Raw genomic sequence first — 18,788 nt, 5'->3', positions numbered from 1 at the left:
GGAGGGGGAGGGGGAGGAGGGGGAGGGGGGAGGGAGGGAGGAGGAGGAGGAGGAGGAATGAAAGAAACAAAACAGATTTGCTGGCAAGATGACTGAATAGGAACAGCTCCAATGTGCAGCTCCCAGAGAGATCGACACAGAATTCACAGGTGATTTCTGCATTTCCACCTGAGGTACCTGGTTTATCACATTGGGACTGGTTGTACACTGGGTGGAGCCCAAGGAGGGTGAGCCAAAGGAGGGTGGGGCATCACCTGACTCAAGAAGAAGTGCAAGGGGTCGGGGACCTCCCTCTCCTAGCCAGAGGAAGCCATTAGGGTCTATACCCTGCACTCTGGCCCAAATACTGCACTTGGAAATCAAAACAGTCTCTCAGACCACAGTACAATCAAATTAGAACTCAGGATTAAGAAACTCACTCAAAACCACACAACTCCATGGAAACTTAGCAACCTACTCCTGAATGACTACTGGGGAAATAATGAAATGAAGGCAGAAATAAAGATGTTCTTTGAAACCAATGAGAACAAAGACACAATGTACCAGAATCTCTGGGACACATTTAAAGCAGTGTGTAGAGGGAAATTTATAGCACTAAATGCCCACAGAAGCAAGCAGGAGAGATCTAAAATTGACACCCTAATAACACAATTAAAAGAACTAGAGACACAAGAGCAAACAAATTCAAAAGCTAGCAGAAGGCAAGAAATAACTAAGATCAGAGCAGAACTGAAGGAGAGAGAAACATAAAAATTCCTTCAAAAAAAAAAAATCAATGAATCCAGGAGTTGGTGTTTTAAAAAGATTAGCAAATTAGATAGACCACTAGCCAGACTAATAAAGAAGAGAGAATAATCAAATAGATGCAATAAAAAATGATAAAGGGGATATCACCAATGATTCCCACAGAAATACAAACTATCATCAGAGAATACTAGAAATACCTCTATGCAAATAAACCAGAAAATATAGAAGAAATGGATAAATTCCTGAACATTTACACCCTCCCAAGACTAAACCAGGAACAAGTTGAATTTGTGAATAGACAAATAACAAGGTCTGAAATTGAGGCAGCCATTAATAGCCTAACAACTAAAAAAAGTCCAGGATCAGACAGTTTCAAAGCTGAATTCTACCAGACGTACAAAGAGGAGCTGGTACCACTTCTTCTGAAACTATTGCAAAGAATAGAAAAAGAAGGAATCCTCCCTAACTCATTATATGAGACCAACATCATCCTGATACCAAAACATGGTAGAGACACAACAAAAAAAGAAAATTTTAAGGCAATATCCATGATGAACATAGATGCCAAAATCCTCAATAAACGACTGGCAAACTGAATCCACCAGCTCATCAAAAAGCTTTTTCACCATGATCAAGTTGGCTTCACCCCTGGGATGCAAGGCTGGTTCAACATACGCAAATCTATAAACATAATCCATTACATAACCAGAGGCAAAAATCACATGATTATCTCAATAGATGCAGAAAAGGCCTTCAACAAAATTCAACAGCCTTTCATGCTACAAATTCTCAATAAACTGAGTATTGATGGAACATATCTCAAAATAATAAAGCTGTTTATGACAAACCTATAGCCAATATTATACTAAATGGGCCAAAATTAGAAGCATTCCCTCTGAAAATCAGCACAAGACAAGGATGCCCTCTCTCACCACTCCTAGTCAACATAATATTGGAAGCTCTGGCCAGAGCAATCAGGCAAGAAAACGAAATAAAAGGTATTCAATTAGGAAAAGAAGTCAAATTGTCTCTATTTGAAGATGACATAATTGTATATTTAGGAGACCCCATCATCTCAGCCCAAAATATCCTTAAGCTGGTAAGCAACTTCAGCAAAGTCTCAGGATACAAAAATCAATGTGCAAAAATCACGAACATTCCTATACACCAATAACCGACAGAGACCCAAATCGTGAGTGAACTCCTATTCACAATTGCTACAAAGAGAATTAAATTAAATCCCTTAGAATACAACTTATAAGGGATATGAAGAACCTCTTCAAGGAGAACTACAAACCACTGCTCAAGGAAATAAGAGAAGACACAAATGGAAAAACATTCCATGCTCATGGATAGGAAGAATCAGTATCATGAAAATGTCCAAAGTAATCTATAGATTCAATGCTATCACCATCAAGCTACCATTGACTTTCTTCACAGAATTGAAAAAAAAAAAATAAGTATCAGATGGAACCAAAAAAGAGCCAACATAGCCAAGACAATCCTAAGCAAAAAGAACAAACCTGGAGGCATCACACTACCTGACTTAAAACTATACTACAAGGCTACAGTAATCAAGAGCATGGTACAAAACAGATATACAGACCAATGGAACAGAACAGAAGCCTCAGAAATAATGTCACACCTACGATCATCTGATCTTTGACAAACTTGACAAAACAAGCAATGGGGAAAGGATTCCCTGTCTAATAAATGGTGTTGGGAAAATTGGCTTGCCATATGCAGAAAGCTGAAACTGATCCCTTCCTTACACCTTATGCAAAAATTAACTCAAGATGGATTAAAGATTTAAACATAAGACCTAACGCTATAAAAACCCTAGAAGAAAACAAAGGCAATAGCATTCAGAACACAAATATGGGCAAAGTCTTCATGACTAAAACACCAAAAGCAATAACAAAAAACAGCCAAAATAGACAAGTGGAATCTAATTAAACTAAAGAGCTTATGCACAGCAAAAGAAACTTTCATCGGAGTTAACAGGCAACCTACAGAATGGGAGAAAATTTTTGCAATCTACCCATCTGACAAAGGGCTAATATCCAGAATCAACAAAGAACTTAAATTTACAAGAAAAAAAAACCCTTCAAAAAGCTGGCAAAGGATAGAACAGACACTTCTCAAAAGGAGACATTTATGCAGTCAAACATGAAAAAAAGCTCATTCCCACTGGTCATTGGAGAAATGCAAATCAAAACCACAATGAGATCCCATCTTACACAAGTTAGAATGGCGATCATTAAAAAGTCTGGAGACAACAGACACTGGAGTGGATGTGGAGAAATAGGAACACTTTTACACTGTTGGTGGGAGTGTAACTTAGTTCAACCATTGTGGAAAACAGTGTGACTATTCCTCAAGTATCTAGAACTAAAGATACCAATTGACCCAGCAATCCCATTACTGAATATGTACCCTAAGGAGTATAAATCATTCCATTATAAAGACACATGTACACATATGTTTATTGTGGCACTGTTCACAATAGCAAAGTCTTGAAACCAACCCAAATGCCCATTGATGATAGACTGGATAAAGAAAATGTGGCACATATACACCATGGAATACCATGCAGCCATAAAAAAGGATGAGTTCATGTCCTTTGCAGAGACATGGATGAAGCTGGAAACAATCATTCTCAGCAAACTAACACAAGAACAGAAAATCAAACACAGCATGTTCTCACTCACAAGTGGGAGCTGAACAATGAGAACATGGACACAGGGAGGGGAGCATCACACAGCCGGGCCTGTGGAAGAGTGGGAGGCTATGGAAGGGATAGCATTAAGAGAAATACCTAATGTAGATGGGTTGATGGGTATAGCAAACCATCACGGCACATGTATACCTGTGTAACAAACCTGCACGTTCTGCACATAAATTCTTTTTAATTATGCTTAGTGAAATAAGCCAGACACCAAAGAACAAATATCTTATTATTCCATTTCTACAAGCTACCAGAAAGAGGCAACTTTAGAAAGAGAAAATAAACTAGAGGTCACCAGGGGCTGGAGAATAGGGAGAAGGAAAAGCTGTTTAACTTCATGTAGGTTTGGTTGGGAATATTGAAAAGTTTTGGGTATTGACAGTGGTCATGGTTATGTAACATTGTAAATGCACTTGGTGCCACTGAAAGTATATTTACAAATGACTAAAATCATATATATATGTATATATACATAATATACATATACACACATGTACCCAAAAGTAAAATAAGCAAATGAATGAATGAATGTCAGCCAGGCCCTGTGATGAGCAGACTGTGGAGAAGGCACGAAGCCCTGTTTGCCTGGCAATCCGCCTCACATCCTCACCTAAGGACTGCAACACTCACAGATGACCCAAAGCAGCCGAGAAGCAGAAGGTCTCACATTATTTCTCAGTGTGTCAGCACTTTGTTTGGAATACCCATCAGTAGGCAATTCCTCCAGAAAACAAAATGCACCAGACCCTCAAGATACACTCCTCGTCAACTTAGTATTGGAAGTTGGAGCATCACAGAAAGCCCTTCTGCAGAGAAAAGAGAATGCATCACAAGGAAGCTTTCCTCTCTTTCGTACTATGCAATCTTAAGCAAGAACGTTCTTTTCTCTGAGCTTAGCTTACCTGTGGTAAAGTGGAAGTACTCACATTCCAGAACTACTGTGTTCTTGTGTAGCTAAAAAAAAAAAAAAAAATGTATGTACGATACATTCAACACTTGTAATGGTGTCCAGTGCAGAGCAGCCCCTCAACAATGGTAGCTGTCATTATTTTCACATCACCTTTATTTCACAGCATTATACTTTCTAGAAACGGAGTTCAAAGTTACCCTTTCAAACCTCTTCAAGAAAATGGAAATATCTTCTCATTGCTGAAACTCCAAGAAGAGGAAATTATAAATTTATCAGACATTTGATAATAGTAAATGAAAAACATATAACCAACCACCAGCTGACTCTGGCAGTCACAGAGAATGATAAAGGAATGCACCTAGAGGGAAAAGTTTCTGTATTATTGGACCTTTAGACTCACTGAGCAATGGCCTTTCCTAGCACCTCCAGGCTGTGCCTATTTAAGCATTTCTGAAGAGCAGAACGGCACTGCTACAGTTGGTGATACCATAACTAAATCTTACAGACATGCCAGAAAATGCCACTGAACAGGAGGAAATAACATTGATGATGCCCTTGAGACTTGGCTCTCAAACGATATGAGTCATTTCTTCCTGCAGGGGGAATTGTCTCTGTCCTTCTCACACATTTAGGTGTGTGTATGTGTGATGCAACTTCAAGTCAAGATAATGATGGAAATTAGAGATGAGATAATTATTAGGTCAGCAGGCCCACTGCAGTATTCAAGAAAATGACTTGAGGCAATTGGATCTTCAAAATGAAAAATGTAAAACAGGAAAAGTAGATACTGCTCTGTGCTGAGCACTCACAGAGGAAAGTAACACACAACGCACATCCTCAAACAAGAGTCCATTTTAAGATTTGCAGGGGTTGGGGGGACGTCTAGATTTTTCATCTTCAGAAGGAAAGGGCTCCAGACTTTCCTGTACCAATCTTCACTGTGCACTTCACCCATACCATGTCTGTACTGAGCTTCAAGACAAGTGCTGACTGACGAGAACCTCAGGGAAATGGGAGTAAAACACTTGGCATGTGATGGAATGCTGGAAAATAATCATTTATTGATGTCTCCGAGAAACACTGAAGAGGCCTGTTACCAAGTAGAACAAAAACACTTTCTCCATATGGAGAAGAACAAAGCTGTTGCCTTACGTCCTTTTTGTGTTTTATGATCACACCGATATCCACATACCATCAATTCTGTAATCATATCTGCAAGACTGGGTGGATTATTCCAGCAACTTAAATCCTCTCTAGACCTTGAAAATATTTGAAGATCAAATGAGAAAAATTAGGATGATTTTTTTCAGAACAGCTACATATATTTTCTTTATATCTTGGATAGTGTCTAGTTCAGTATTTCATAAGCTACTCAACACATGTTTGGTAGTACAACTTTCATATAATCAATGATGAAAAGAGGAATAAGGTAAGAAAGAATATTATCAGTTACTGTTTGTACTACATACTGTTTGTATAATACATATAGGTATATAAATACATATATATGTACATATATAATTGCAGATCTTCTATAAGCCAAGCATTTCTAAATTCTTTGTGTATTAACTTGCTTAATCATCATAGCTCACCATGAGGTAGGTACTAATCATGTCCAAATTGTACAGATGAGGCAACTGAAACAAGAAAAGTTTGGAAACGTATGTAACATTCCCTGCAGAACCCATTTGGAAGACAAGTAGTCAGGCTTCAGAAGCTTTTTTTTTTTTTTTTACCAACAGGAAAAACCAATACATACAAAGCATACTTATCCACAGATACAGCATTTTGATCTGGGTGATTTTTTTTTTTTTTTTTGAGACAGTCTTGCTCAATCACTCAGGCTGGAGTGCAATGGTACAACCACAGCTCACTACAGCCTCGACCTTCCTGGCTCAAACAATCCTCCCAACTCAGCCTCCCAAGTAGCTGAGATTACAGGCATGTCACCCATGCCTGGCTTATTACTATTTTAGAGACAGAGTTTTCCTATGTTGCCCAGGTTGGTCTCAAACCCCTGGGTTCAAGGGGTCCTCCCACTTTGGCCTCCCAAAGTGTTAAGGTTACAGGCATGAGCCACTACACCTGGCCCATTTTCTTGTCTAAATTAACACTGAGCAAGCTTTTCATTATTCACTGAATATATTTGGCCAACTGTAATAATTGTTCAAACAAAGAATTGAAGGAAATGGTTCCAAACTGAAGCTAGGCTAGAAAATCTGGCGCAAGATAATCCACTGAGGTTTGAACATACCATATTAAGATTTCTTTTTTTTTTTTTTTTTTTGTGCCTTTAATGCTGTTTGGAGTTTTCATGAGCTGTGAAGACTCAAGGGAACAAGCCAAAGTATCCTTGCAGAAATTCTGAATACCACTAAAACGAGCTGTCAAACATAAATCAGTATCTAGCTATTTTTTGACCTATTTATAAAAGTGCAGCTGTGAAATACATCTAAAACACAAATCTAAGTACATTTATTTGAAGATGGTACTTTTAGCAATAACCTTTTCAAACAAACAAACGCCGTCTGCCAAAAACAAAATAATTGCATTGTGTCAAAATGTTGGGGGTGAAGTATTTAAGCTCCCTGTGTAGCTGGTATGAGAACGTGGAATTTCACTTGGTGTCAGCTTCATTCCAGCTGCCCCCAGGCTTAATGCCGGCATCAGCCCAGGTCTGGCTTTTATTGAAAGAAGAAGAAATATGTCAGAACCAGAAAGGATTTCTGGATTTCCAGTGAATACTCTCAAAGGTTCTAAGATTTCATGCTCAAGATGAATGCAGACTCCAAAATCACTCTAGCATATGTTACATATCATTTTCTGAACTGATTTTGTTTTCAAAGGTATTAGCCTTTTGTCCTGGAAATTAGAGAAAAGCCACATGTTCTCAATGCCCTTTTCTGTGTTCATTCTCAAAAACTGTACATTAGTTTTATTAAACAAAATCAACCAGGAAAAATCATTACGAAAAGAATTTTCAGCCTCTTTGAAGCTCAAGATTTATAGAAAAGCAGATACATGCCAGAACCATATGAGTTCTGAGCAAACGCAGATGTCCCCTATTGGTATTGTTTCATTTGACAACAATTTTTGATCATTGATTCCTTGTCATATCCATCCAACTGGAAAATTCCAGGCATTTTGTTTAATTACAGCCAACAGCCTGATGCACAGAAAGATCTGATTGCTGATTATTAAAATTCATAGTTTTTAAGTAGAAATTCAGGATACTCTAAAATAAAAATAGATCTCTGAACTGCTTTTAAGGGAAAAAAAATGACATGTGTTTTAATTTTTAAGTACAGAGAAATTCTCTGAATTCACTACTAAAAAGAAAACACAGCATTTGAGAGCTGCAGCAATGGAAGTTCTGCTCAATCATTTAAGCTATTGATTTCAAGCAATAAAACATGACTAGATTTTACGTATTTATAATGTAAGGAATATAAGTGGAAAAGTCTTCCAAAAAAAGACAATATTCATGTTTACTGGTAAAGATAACTACTTCATTTTAGCATGATGCTATATTCCAACACCTAAAAAAAAAGTTTTATTATTTTCTGTTATAAGCAAAACCAAAGAAATGTCAAAAGGTTATTGTTGAGCACAACTCTCTTCTGTGGCATAAGATTTATGTTACTGTAGATTTTCAAAGTCCACTCTGCAGAAAGAAGTTGAAGGACACTTCATAAGTTTTTTGTGACTCAGGCTTTATGCAAACTGTGCAGAAGAGGAAGTCTGAAGGGTTCAGCACACGCTTGCAATTAGTGTTGTTAGCCATCAACTAAGTTATTCTATCCAGTGTACCGGGTGCTTTGCACATTACTTCCAGTCTAAACCATCACCTTTTCAGATTAAGAAACTAAGACAAAGAATTTTTTATTATTATTATACCTTAAGTTTTGGGATACGTGTACAGAACACGCAGGTTTGTTACATAGGTATGCATATGCCATGGTGGTTTGCCGCACCCATCAACCCTTCATCTACACTAGGTATTTCTCCCAATGCTGTCCCTCCCCTAGCCCCACACCCCCAACAGGCCCCATTATGTGATGTTTCCCTCCCTGTGTCCATGTGTTCTTATTGTTCAACTCCCACTTATGTGTGAGAACATGGGGTGTTTGGTTTTCTGTTCCTGTGTGACTTTGCCAAGAATGATGATTTCCAGCTTCATCCATGTCCCTGTAAAGGACATGAACTCATATTTTATGGCTGTATAATATTCCGTGGTGTATATGTACCACATTTTCTTTATCCAGTCTATCATTGATGGGCATTTGGGTTGGTTCCAAGTCTTTGCTATTGTTGATAGTGCTGCAATAAACAGACATGTGCATGTGTCTTTATAGCAGAATGATTTATAATCTTTTAGGGTATATATCCAGTAATGAGATTGCCGAGTTAAGTGGTGTTTCTGGTTCTAGATCCTTGAGGAATTGCCACATCGTTTTCCACAATGGCTGAACTAATTTATACTCCCACTAACAGTGTAAAAGTGTTCCTATTTCTCCACATCCTCTCCAGCATCTGTTATTTCCTGACTTTTTAATGGTCTCCATTCTGACTGGTGTGAGATGGTATCTCATTGTAGTTTTGATTTGCATTTCTCTAATGACCAGTGATGATGAGTTTTTCCATATGTTTCTTGGCCACATAAATATCTTTTTTGAGAAGTGTCTGTTTATATCTTTTGCCCACTTTTCAATCGGGTTGTTTTTTTCTTCTAAACTTAAGTTCTTTGTAGATTCTGGATTTTACCCTTTGTCAGATGGACAGATTGCAAAATTTTCTCCCATTCTGTAGTTGCCCATTCTCTTTGATGATAGTTTATTTTGCTGTGGAGAAGCTCTTTAATTAGATTTCATTTGTCAATTTTGGCTTTTGTTGCCATTGTTTTTGGTGTTTTAGTCATGAAGTCTGACAAATAATTTTATACACTTGCCCTAGAGCTACACGATGCTGAAGAAAGTCAGCAGACATCAAATCTACATTTTTCTGATTGTGATGCTCACCTTTTTTTGTTTTTCTGAATCATATTCCCCTCCAAGGGTCCACCCGCAGTGGGCCCCTAATGAAAATCATTCAGTATTGCTTATTATAACTTCATTTTTAAAAGCCATAAAATGGTGTGATGAAAGTATACTACAGCTAATTAAAAATTCCTGGTGTAAAAAAGTTAAAAAAATACATAAGTTCAAAGAATATGGTAAGGAAAACAGTATTTTCCTAAACTGCTCCCTTTTACCACTACAACAAAATACCATATTAAAATTAGAACTATTCTAGTAAAAATTTCATTGACGTTGGATTCTGTTCTTAGTTTAACCAGAAATTTCCAGAAAAAGGAGGACTCTATGAAAGAGAACTTAAGTATTTTTCTAAAAGCGATAGAAGTTTCCCTCTGTTAACACAGCATACCAATCCTTTGACTCACTTAAGTGATTTATTCATTTAAAAATGTGTGTCCCTTGGAAGGCAGAAAATACATTTAAATACATCTATGCAGTAGTGTGAAATGTGTAAGTTTAGAGATGAGGGTATACGGATGTATACATAAGGCGATTTTATAGAAGCACACAATTTTCAATTTTAATAGAAAGTTTTTAATATTAATGTTGACTTTACTCAGTGTCTCCTCTCAGGAAGGTAACTGATCCTTTTTGTAAAATATATACACGGTTTATGTGGTATTACTTTGAGATATTAAATTTTCCCCTAAATTATAATAATTTCATTTTTCATCATGCTTTCTTCCTGGGTGATTTTATTTCAAAGGGTTAATGGTTCGTCCGTGATGTCTTCTCAAGAAAACATGACTAGGCTGGGGTGAATTACTTGGCTGCATTCTCAAAACCCACTCAGACTTTAAAAAAAAAAAAAAAAAACAGGACCTATATAAACCTGCCTCCTCATGAAAACCACACACTGAATAAATTTAGGATTGTGTTCACAGATGGCAGCTCATGAAATCACTCAGCACCAAGTACAGAATGTTCTCAATGGCTTGGAAAATCAGAATGAACAAAGCATCACCAAAGATGGTGGTTGTGCTGGTTTAGATTTTTGAATTGTATAGTGTTAAAAACTCTACAAAATAGGTTTGTAAGAGATGTTTACAGTTTCTTTCATATATTGTATTTATGTTTTAAAGTTTCATCAGGAATTTATAAATATCCTGTATGTTTATAATCCCACCCTGACCCCCAACACAGAGGGCCTCTCTCATAGGATGGAAATCGGAGGTATCAATTTCACAGCAATAATATTAACCATATAGGACCTTCTCCAAGGTCACATGGCTATGCACTTACAACTGATATGCTTACCATTTAGGAATGAACTAAATGCTAGATAAATGGAAATTATTCTGCTGATGTGGGGTTTAGATCAGCTTGGTCACTCTTTGTTACCTTCTAAAGTAACATTCTTGTAAATTTGTATTGAGGGTTAATTGGCTCCACTGGTTATAGTAGGAAAGTTATACTCTAATATCACACCTGGAGAACTTTGACATCAGGCAGCCATAGCATGCACTCCCACACCCTTCATCCCCCATCATACTATCTCTCTCCTCCTTCGTATCAACTATCAAGTAACATTCTTGTTTGTATTGAGGGTTAATACTATCTATGTAGACATTTGGGAGGCAATAAAAGACAAAAGGAAACATTCAGATTCAGAGTAGGAAAAAATTTATGTACACCCTATACACATCTAATTCTAAGCCCATTGCATAAAAAGTCATAGTTTATATAGAAAAGTTACAAACATTTTATAAATAAATATCCTTAAAAACTAAGTTAGTTTGTACTTTCCTGATTGTTTTCTTTTCTAAATGCATTTAGGATGAAATCTCATTTGAACATGGGCTTTGAATAGTGAGGTTAGTCCATACAACATAATTAAGATTAAGAAGAGTGAGTAATAGCCAGGTAACTACAAATAACTAAATTCATATATATTTTTGTGAGACAGAGTCTCACTCTATCACCCATGCTGGAGTGCAGTGGCACGATCTCAGCTCACTGCAAGCTCTGCCACCTGGGTTCAAGCAGTTCTCCTGCCTCAGCCTACCGAGTAGCTGGGATTTACAGGCACCTGCCACTGCAGCTGGCAAATTTTTGTATTTTTAGTAGAGATGGGGTTTCACTATATTGGCCAGACTTGGCCTCGGCCTCCCAAAGGGCTGGGATTACAGGTGTGAGCCACTGCATCCAGCCATTTGTTGTATTTTAGAGGCAGAGTCTCGCTCTGTCACCCAGGCTGGACTTAAGGAGAATGGCACAATCATAGCTCACTGCATCCTTGAATGCCTGGGCTCAGGCAATCCTCCCTCCTCAGCCTCCCAAGGAGCTGGGTTTATAGGTGCACACCACTATGCCCAGTTTAAATTCATATAGTTCTAAAATGAACTATATGAATTTAGTTATTCTGCACCACATGCCATGAACTATTCTAATCACTTTATATTTGCTATTTCTTTTAGTACTGACATAACCCATGAAAAGTAATATTCTTATCCTGATTTTACTGTTGAGGAAACTATCTTAATGTAATGAAATGACTTTTCTAACACCATGGAGCTCTTAGGTGGCAGAGCCAGGACTTGGACCCAATTTTCTCTCAATAAAAGCCTTTTCTGTATGCTCTACTGCTTGTCATAAATGTCTTAAGATACATCTCACCAAGTCTAGAGCTACTTTTTCATTATAGGATATACATAAAGTTGAAGAATTCAGTAGAATTTTACCAGATCTCCAACATTAGCTTGGGGATTAGAATTTAATCATAGTCTATAAGGAAAAATAGCAATTTAACTTAAAACCACAAATATCATACAGAAATATACATCTGTTCATAGCCTGAACTGAAATCTAGGCCTTGCTTTCTAGGAAAAAAAAATGATAAATTTTCTACATGTTAGCCATGAGTCAATAAAACATATCTCATATTTTAAGTGAGTCACATAGCATTAACCTCAGGTACGGTACAGGTTTTGGCTCTAAGACTATGACATGCTGAGGTCAATACATAGCTCACAGCAGAGAAGCTACCTTTCATTCAAACTGTCTCCAGAAGATGACCATTCACTCTGCCTGCCCTCAAGGAGCAAATGGCTCCACTGGTTATAACAACAGGAAAGTTGTACTCTAATGTTATACCTGGAGAACTTTGACATCAGGCAGCCATAGCATGCACTCCCATACCCTTCATCCCCCATCATAATATCTCTCTCCTCCTTCAGATCAGCTATCAAATATGTGGAGATCAGTACAAAATGAAGATGTAGGGTTCCATGTTCAAAAGTTAGTAAGAATTTCAAGACAGCTAGAACAGAGCATCAAGTCAAGTATATTAGTTCATTTTCACACTGCTATAAAGAAATACCCAAGACTGGGTAATTTATAAAGATAAGAGGTTTAAGACTCAGTTTCGCATGGCTGAGGAGGCCTCAGAAATTTACAATAATGTGGGAAAGGGAAGCAGGCACATCTCACATGGTGGCAGGTGAGGGAGAGAGCATGTGGAGGAGGAACCATCCAACACTTGTAAAACCATCAGATTTAGTGTGAACTCACTATCATGAGAACAGCATGAGGGAACTGCCCCCATGATCCAGGCACCTCCCACCATGTCCCCTTCCTCAACATGGGGGGATTAAGGGGATTACAATTCAAGATGAAATTTGGGTGGGAACACAGAGGCCAACCGTATCTTAAACCAAGCATGAGGCCTTCTAAGGACAGGCCCCCAAGTGACTGCACAGGTCTCATGTCTATAATTTGTCCTTATTCCCCTTACCACACATTCCTGCAGACACATGCAACACCTGCTAGCCTGGGGTGACCTTTATTCCCTTTCAGTACTGCCTTTGATGTTTCGTTTGTGTTTTTTATCTGGAAATACTGTTGGCAGTATGTGCCTTCTAAGAATAGGTTTGGTGTCCTCACTCAGCAACTGTCCCACTTAGAGCATCCTGAGCAGTCTTCAACAGTCAAGGCCAAGAGCTCATTCTGACATCACAAAAAATATGTAACATGTTATGCACAAGTTGGTGATCTAATGTTACTATCTCAACAGATTTTCAAACTGAACTCATGGAGATAAAGTGCCGTTTCTTAAGGTTCAATTTCACTTGAAGCATAGATGATTCACAGATTTGCAAATAGGCTTTTGTTTGCTTGTTTTCTCAAAACCAAACACATTTATAACAAAAGATACCAGTACAATATGGCTATTAATTCTCTTCCCTTCATAAGTTCAAAAAAAAATGCCACAGCATGTACTTCAGCTGCTTAGTTCTCTTCTTGTGTTTCAAAGGCTACCCACCAGTAGAACCACATGATCATTTGCACCATCTGTGCATGGGAGAGAAACACATTATCTAAGCCAATACTGAGGGTATTCTATCAAGAAAGGAACCCCCCATCAGAGAAAGGTTATGCAGAAAAGCTCCTGCCAGAAAACTCACTGTTTCCTTCTCTCTGTCTCCCTCATTTGAAATTCATGAAGATGAAGTGCAGCTTTTGTTTCCCATCAGTGAGATGAGCCTTAATACACTCTTGCCAAAAGCAAGCTAACACAGAGTAATTGTTTTTCATCTAAATTGCATGTCCAACCTGCTTAGTCTTCAAAGAGCATAGATGCTACAGCTTTGATACCCAACTGCAGAATGACAAAGGAGAGGGCACCAGGCACATGGTCACGATGAGAATTTTTAATCGCCACCTAACTGTCAGCAAGCCCTGGAACTCTGGGGCAAGAGAAGAGAGCAGATTATTCGCAAGGTAGATAAGGTTCCATATTTCATTCAAGAACAACTCCTTTTTTTTTTAAGGGAGAAAAAAGTGATTCAGAGCGAATTAAGTTTCCCCAAGGTGTTTTTAATCTCTTTTCACTCCAGGGCCAGGTGCCTCATGTAGCACTTAAAAGGGTTTCAGAAATGAAAGCAAATGCCTAGAACACAGAAAAAGATATCCATCTACACAAAGCATCTGCCTTTGTTTAAGAAAAAAACAGTTTCAGCTTTATGAACTTCACATCCAGACATTTTATAATTCTGATGTTATAGTTCTTATAGACTTTTGCCCCATGAACACTACATCCAATAGAGACAAAAATCACTAATATTTAATATTTTTATATATCGTCTCCTTTATGTCAATAAGTTCATTTAATTGCACATAACTGCAGAGTGTTTGTGAGGAGGTTTATGTGATGTAAATAAAAACTGCCCAAAGAAATGAAATTATCACATCTGCACCCACTACCATCTTTTGCAGGCAGAGATGCTGCCGAAAAGCTGTGTGGTTCTCGTCATTGATCCCTGGGCCTCATTTTGTAACCAGGTGCTGAGACAAAAGATTTGATTCTGTGTATTGTGTTTGTTCCAGTTAATTTAATTCTTTTTGCCTGGTTTAAACTTCTATTTTCTAATTACATTCGTAAGCTCTACAGGGACTAGTGCTACAACACCCTGGCTTGCACTTAGAAAATGTGGACACAAACTAAATTACTTCCACAGCTGTCAGTAAATTGTGCTACTGTCCTATATCATCTAAACATTAGAAGTTTTTGACCCCAGGCAGCCCAGTGATAGAAAGTAACTCCCAGCATGCTACCAAATAAGAGAAAGGAGACAAGAAAGTCCATCAGACTGTGAATGTCAGAGCAGAGGAAAGTGCCCCAGTTGGAGATGGGGGTATTAGTATCAGCTCCACAGCTAAAGGAGCTGAACAGCTGAAGCCAAGTCACCTAAACCCCTTGGACCATTCCTAAGGTTATTCTTCCAGTGCTAAAGGTCTATAATTTCAATCTCTGTGCTTTCCTTTCTTAATAATCAATTTCGGTTTTGGAACAGAAAGCTTTTTCTAAAGCGAAAGTTTTGACCAAAAAAGCCAATTGTGTTAACGTTGGCTTTTACATGAAGAAGATACCCTCCCATCGTTAAGATATTATTAAACACTGGAAGCACCAACATTATGTAATGGCTTTGAACATAAAGTGGCAATTTACAGTGGTCACACTGATCTGTGTTTGTCTAGATACAAACTGAAAGGAGGAATCTTGGATATAGATGTTCACCTGAGACCTATTACCTGGCTTGTTGTAACACATTTAGCAATGCTATAAGAAATTTTTGTGAAACTACCCTATGACTTTGAAACTTGATACTATACCATCAAGATCTAAGTATTTCTTAAATACCCAACTCAGCTTATGTATTCATCAGGAAGTTGAGACTCTTGGCTGTAGTTTAAAAAAAAAGTTTAAGCAAATAAGGGGATTTATTCATTTATATAATCTAAATTTTCAGGGGTATCACTAGCTTTAGGCGTGCCTAAATCTAGACACTTCACATTGCCAGGGCTTGATCTCTATCTGATCCTTGACTGTTTCCTCAAATGATTGCTGCATTCTTAGGCAGGCTTTTTGTAGACAGTGGCAAAGACAGCCCCTCTGGCACCTCTAGGCTTAACTGGATGGTAGGCAGGAAAAGAACATACACCAACTACAGATTAATTAATCTCAATAAACCAGAGTAAGTGAAGCCAGTTGGTATTACCTAGAGATTAGAGAGCTAAGCTGAAAGTTTAGGAAGGAGGCAATATTCTCATGGCAGCTCATAGGGATGGAGTCTCCATTTAGTGTCTATCAAAATAAACTTTCATTTGAATACTAACTTCCTCTTTGGCCTGATACAATGATATTTTTAATGAATATGGTCACAAAATTCCTTTACTTGCCTCAGTTTGCAGAAAAATAAATAATATATACTACAGGTCAATAAGTACAATGAAAAGAGAATTTTTGGCAGTCCAGGATTCTAGTTCTGACTCTAGCAGTTTGAAAACCATTGTGCTGAGTGAAGTAACCTAAGGCTTGTTTCAAGTCCTGAAATGTGAATCCATGTAGCGCTGACTTGGCTGTTTTAATGTTGAAGGTTTGGGTTTTTGCTTTCTTGATACCATTTGTTCCTCACCAAGAGAAACCTATCACTCAGAACTCTGAGAAACACGGATCACTAAATACGTCAAAAACATCTTGCAAAAGATGAAAGCATTCAGAAGTTTTGCAGAAGGTAAGTAAATAAGCCAATAGCCCATTATCTTGAACATCTTGGCTTTCACAGAAAAACAAGCAAGCAGCCAAGCAGTCAACCCCAGCTTCCATACAAGTTGAGCGCCCATATATTGATCTTCTGTCTGACTGAGTCATGGGAGTGCTGCTGTATATTAAGAAGAAAAAGGACTGAAAATTACATTAATTCAAATGGCTAAATCAATATTTAACAATGCAGTCAGTGGTAGTTGACCTTAAATGCACCTTTAATAAAACAAAGGTGATTCAGGCCATCCTCCAGCATATGCCATTCAGAAATATGAATTAATGAAGAACAGATACGTTAAAGACCTCTACTAATGCAGATGCCTTTGCAGCTTGGTCTGACTGCAAGGAGAAGTTCAAAGCCACACTCTTAGCACAGGCAATTCAAATTTTATTCATGCAATGTTGTGTCTTCATTTATCATATTCTCCCTGTCTCAAGAATCAGACAGCCTTGATCTCAGCACATTTAAAAGCAGAAAAAAAAGATTTCTACAACTATTTCCCCAGCAAGTTATTAGTAAATCTTTAGTGATAGCTTTGTAACCTTGAGCACTTTCTTCATGAGTAAACATGGATGTTACCAGTTGTTATTCTAGGAGCCCTATCTTACTAAACTATGATTTGCATATATTTGCATATAAACATACCAGTTAGTACTCCACTTATATTAAAGATTATTGAAATAAGCTTGCTTATATTAAAGGGAATGCAAAAAAAGAATAAAATAAATAAGGAATAAACAGAGGCAGTCTCTTTAAGATGTCAGAATTATCTCAGATGCTATTAGCTATTATATCCAGCTCACAGATGTGAGACTTTTTAAATTGCCTTGCTGTCCATAAAATACTTTAAGCTGTACAGCATTTTATTTATCACTACCTAGGACTTGGTGATAACTCTAAGGAAAAGGTCAATCTAAGAATCTATTTCAATACACCTAAGGCAGCAGGAGACTCTATGGAATTCCCAAAGGAGCCCAGGAGAGTTTACCTGATTTTGTGGCCTAAGATGCTAGTGCCAAAGGCACGATTTCTGTTGCATCCCGGTTTGGCTGCAAGGACAAATGTGTGATAATTATAAATCTCTCCTGAGACACTTCCCTTTGATTTGTTGTTTGGTGATGGCTACAGTCTCTCTGCAGCCTTGCTTCTCTCAGGTCCGTCTGCCTGTTACCATGGCAATGTGGCTCAATGCATCCTATGAGCTAAATCAGCATTCTACAGTATCCACACTGCTGGCAGTAGAACTTGAGAATTGGGCAGAAAGTTTCCAGGCTGAATGTAAAAGCGATTGCTTGAAAATATGATCATACACTTGAAGGGGAAAAGGTACATTCTCCAGAACAAAAGCAGAGTTTCTTCATCGTCAAGGATATAGAACAAACACCTGATCTGCCTCACAGCCAGCCACAAGAGTTCTGGGCAGGGAGAGGGCTGGCAATATATGTTAGGCCCCCCAGCTAATGCTGGAACTCAAACAGAAGTTGCATGTGCCTCAAGAATAGCCAAGCAACAGCTTAGCTCATGGGAAATCTCTCTGCCTGGGGCATTCCACATACAAACTTGTAGGCACACCCTACTTTTCAGTCTCTTCACATGGTCAAAATATTCTCTGAATTTAAGAATAATTGTAGACTACTATTCTTAATAAATGAGAGAGAATGTTTAAAGTGTGAGAATGCATTCTCACCTCCAGCATGGGTTTCAAGAAACCCAAAAGAATATTTATTTTATACTCATCCTAGAGTTAGATAAAGGAAGTAGAAAATCGGGTCTTTCATCTTAATGATCATGTTCCCTAGGGCCATCATTCTTTACTGGAAAATCTAAATCCAATATTCCCACAAAACTATATAGTTCACGTTATTTGCAAATTTCTTGAGAAATTAGATTATGTTATTTTTAGTATGAATACATATGCCATACATATAAATATGTGTTATAGTGAATGAAAGATTAATAATTGTTTACCCATGTGTTTGTCATACTCTTTAAGAACTAGAATATTATAAATATCTTTGAAGCCCTAGAACCTCCTGGTTTTATTCCACTCCCCTGCCACCTATTGAGGTGACCTTTACTCTGAATTTTTGTGTTTATTGTTGCTTATCTTCCAAGTTTTATCACAGATGTATGTGCTTCTAAACAAACCTCTAGCCACACTGATCAAAAAAAAAAAGCAGAAGAAGAAAATGCAGATTACCAATATAGAGGATGTTAGGGGATATCATCAGAGACTCCACAGACATGGATAGTGCTTTAAGGAAATACTGAATAACTCTAAGCCC

At 37.8% G+C, this 18,788-nt stretch overlaps 1 long non-coding RNA gene across 1 annotated transcript; it reads right to left on the bottom strand.

Annotated features, from left to right (window-relative positions):
- Positions 1–5,334: 5,334 nt before the first annotated feature.
- On the bottom strand, positions 5,335–17,677 carry LOC108284330. Its single transcript, XR_001817170.1, has 3 exons — positions 17,492–17,677; positions 12,554–12,719; positions 5,335–5,644 (listed from the first exon to the last, which is right to left on the bottom strand). It is a non-coding gene; the product is annotated as an uncharacterized LOC108284330 (long non-coding RNA).
- Positions 17,678–18,788: the final 1,111 nt, after the last annotated feature.

The sequence above is a fragment of the Cebus imitator genome, unplaced genomic scaffold (assembly GCF_001604975.1).
Source record: "Cebus imitator isolate Cc_AM_T3 unplaced genomic scaffold, Cebus_imitator-1.0 Scaffold275, whole genome shotgun sequence".
Taxonomy (NCBI): Eukaryota; Metazoa; Chordata; class Mammalia; order Primates; family Cebidae; genus Cebus; species Cebus imitator.
The sequence above is the reverse complement of the archived record's forward strand: the minus strand, read 5'-3'. Positions and strand labels throughout refer to the sequence as shown.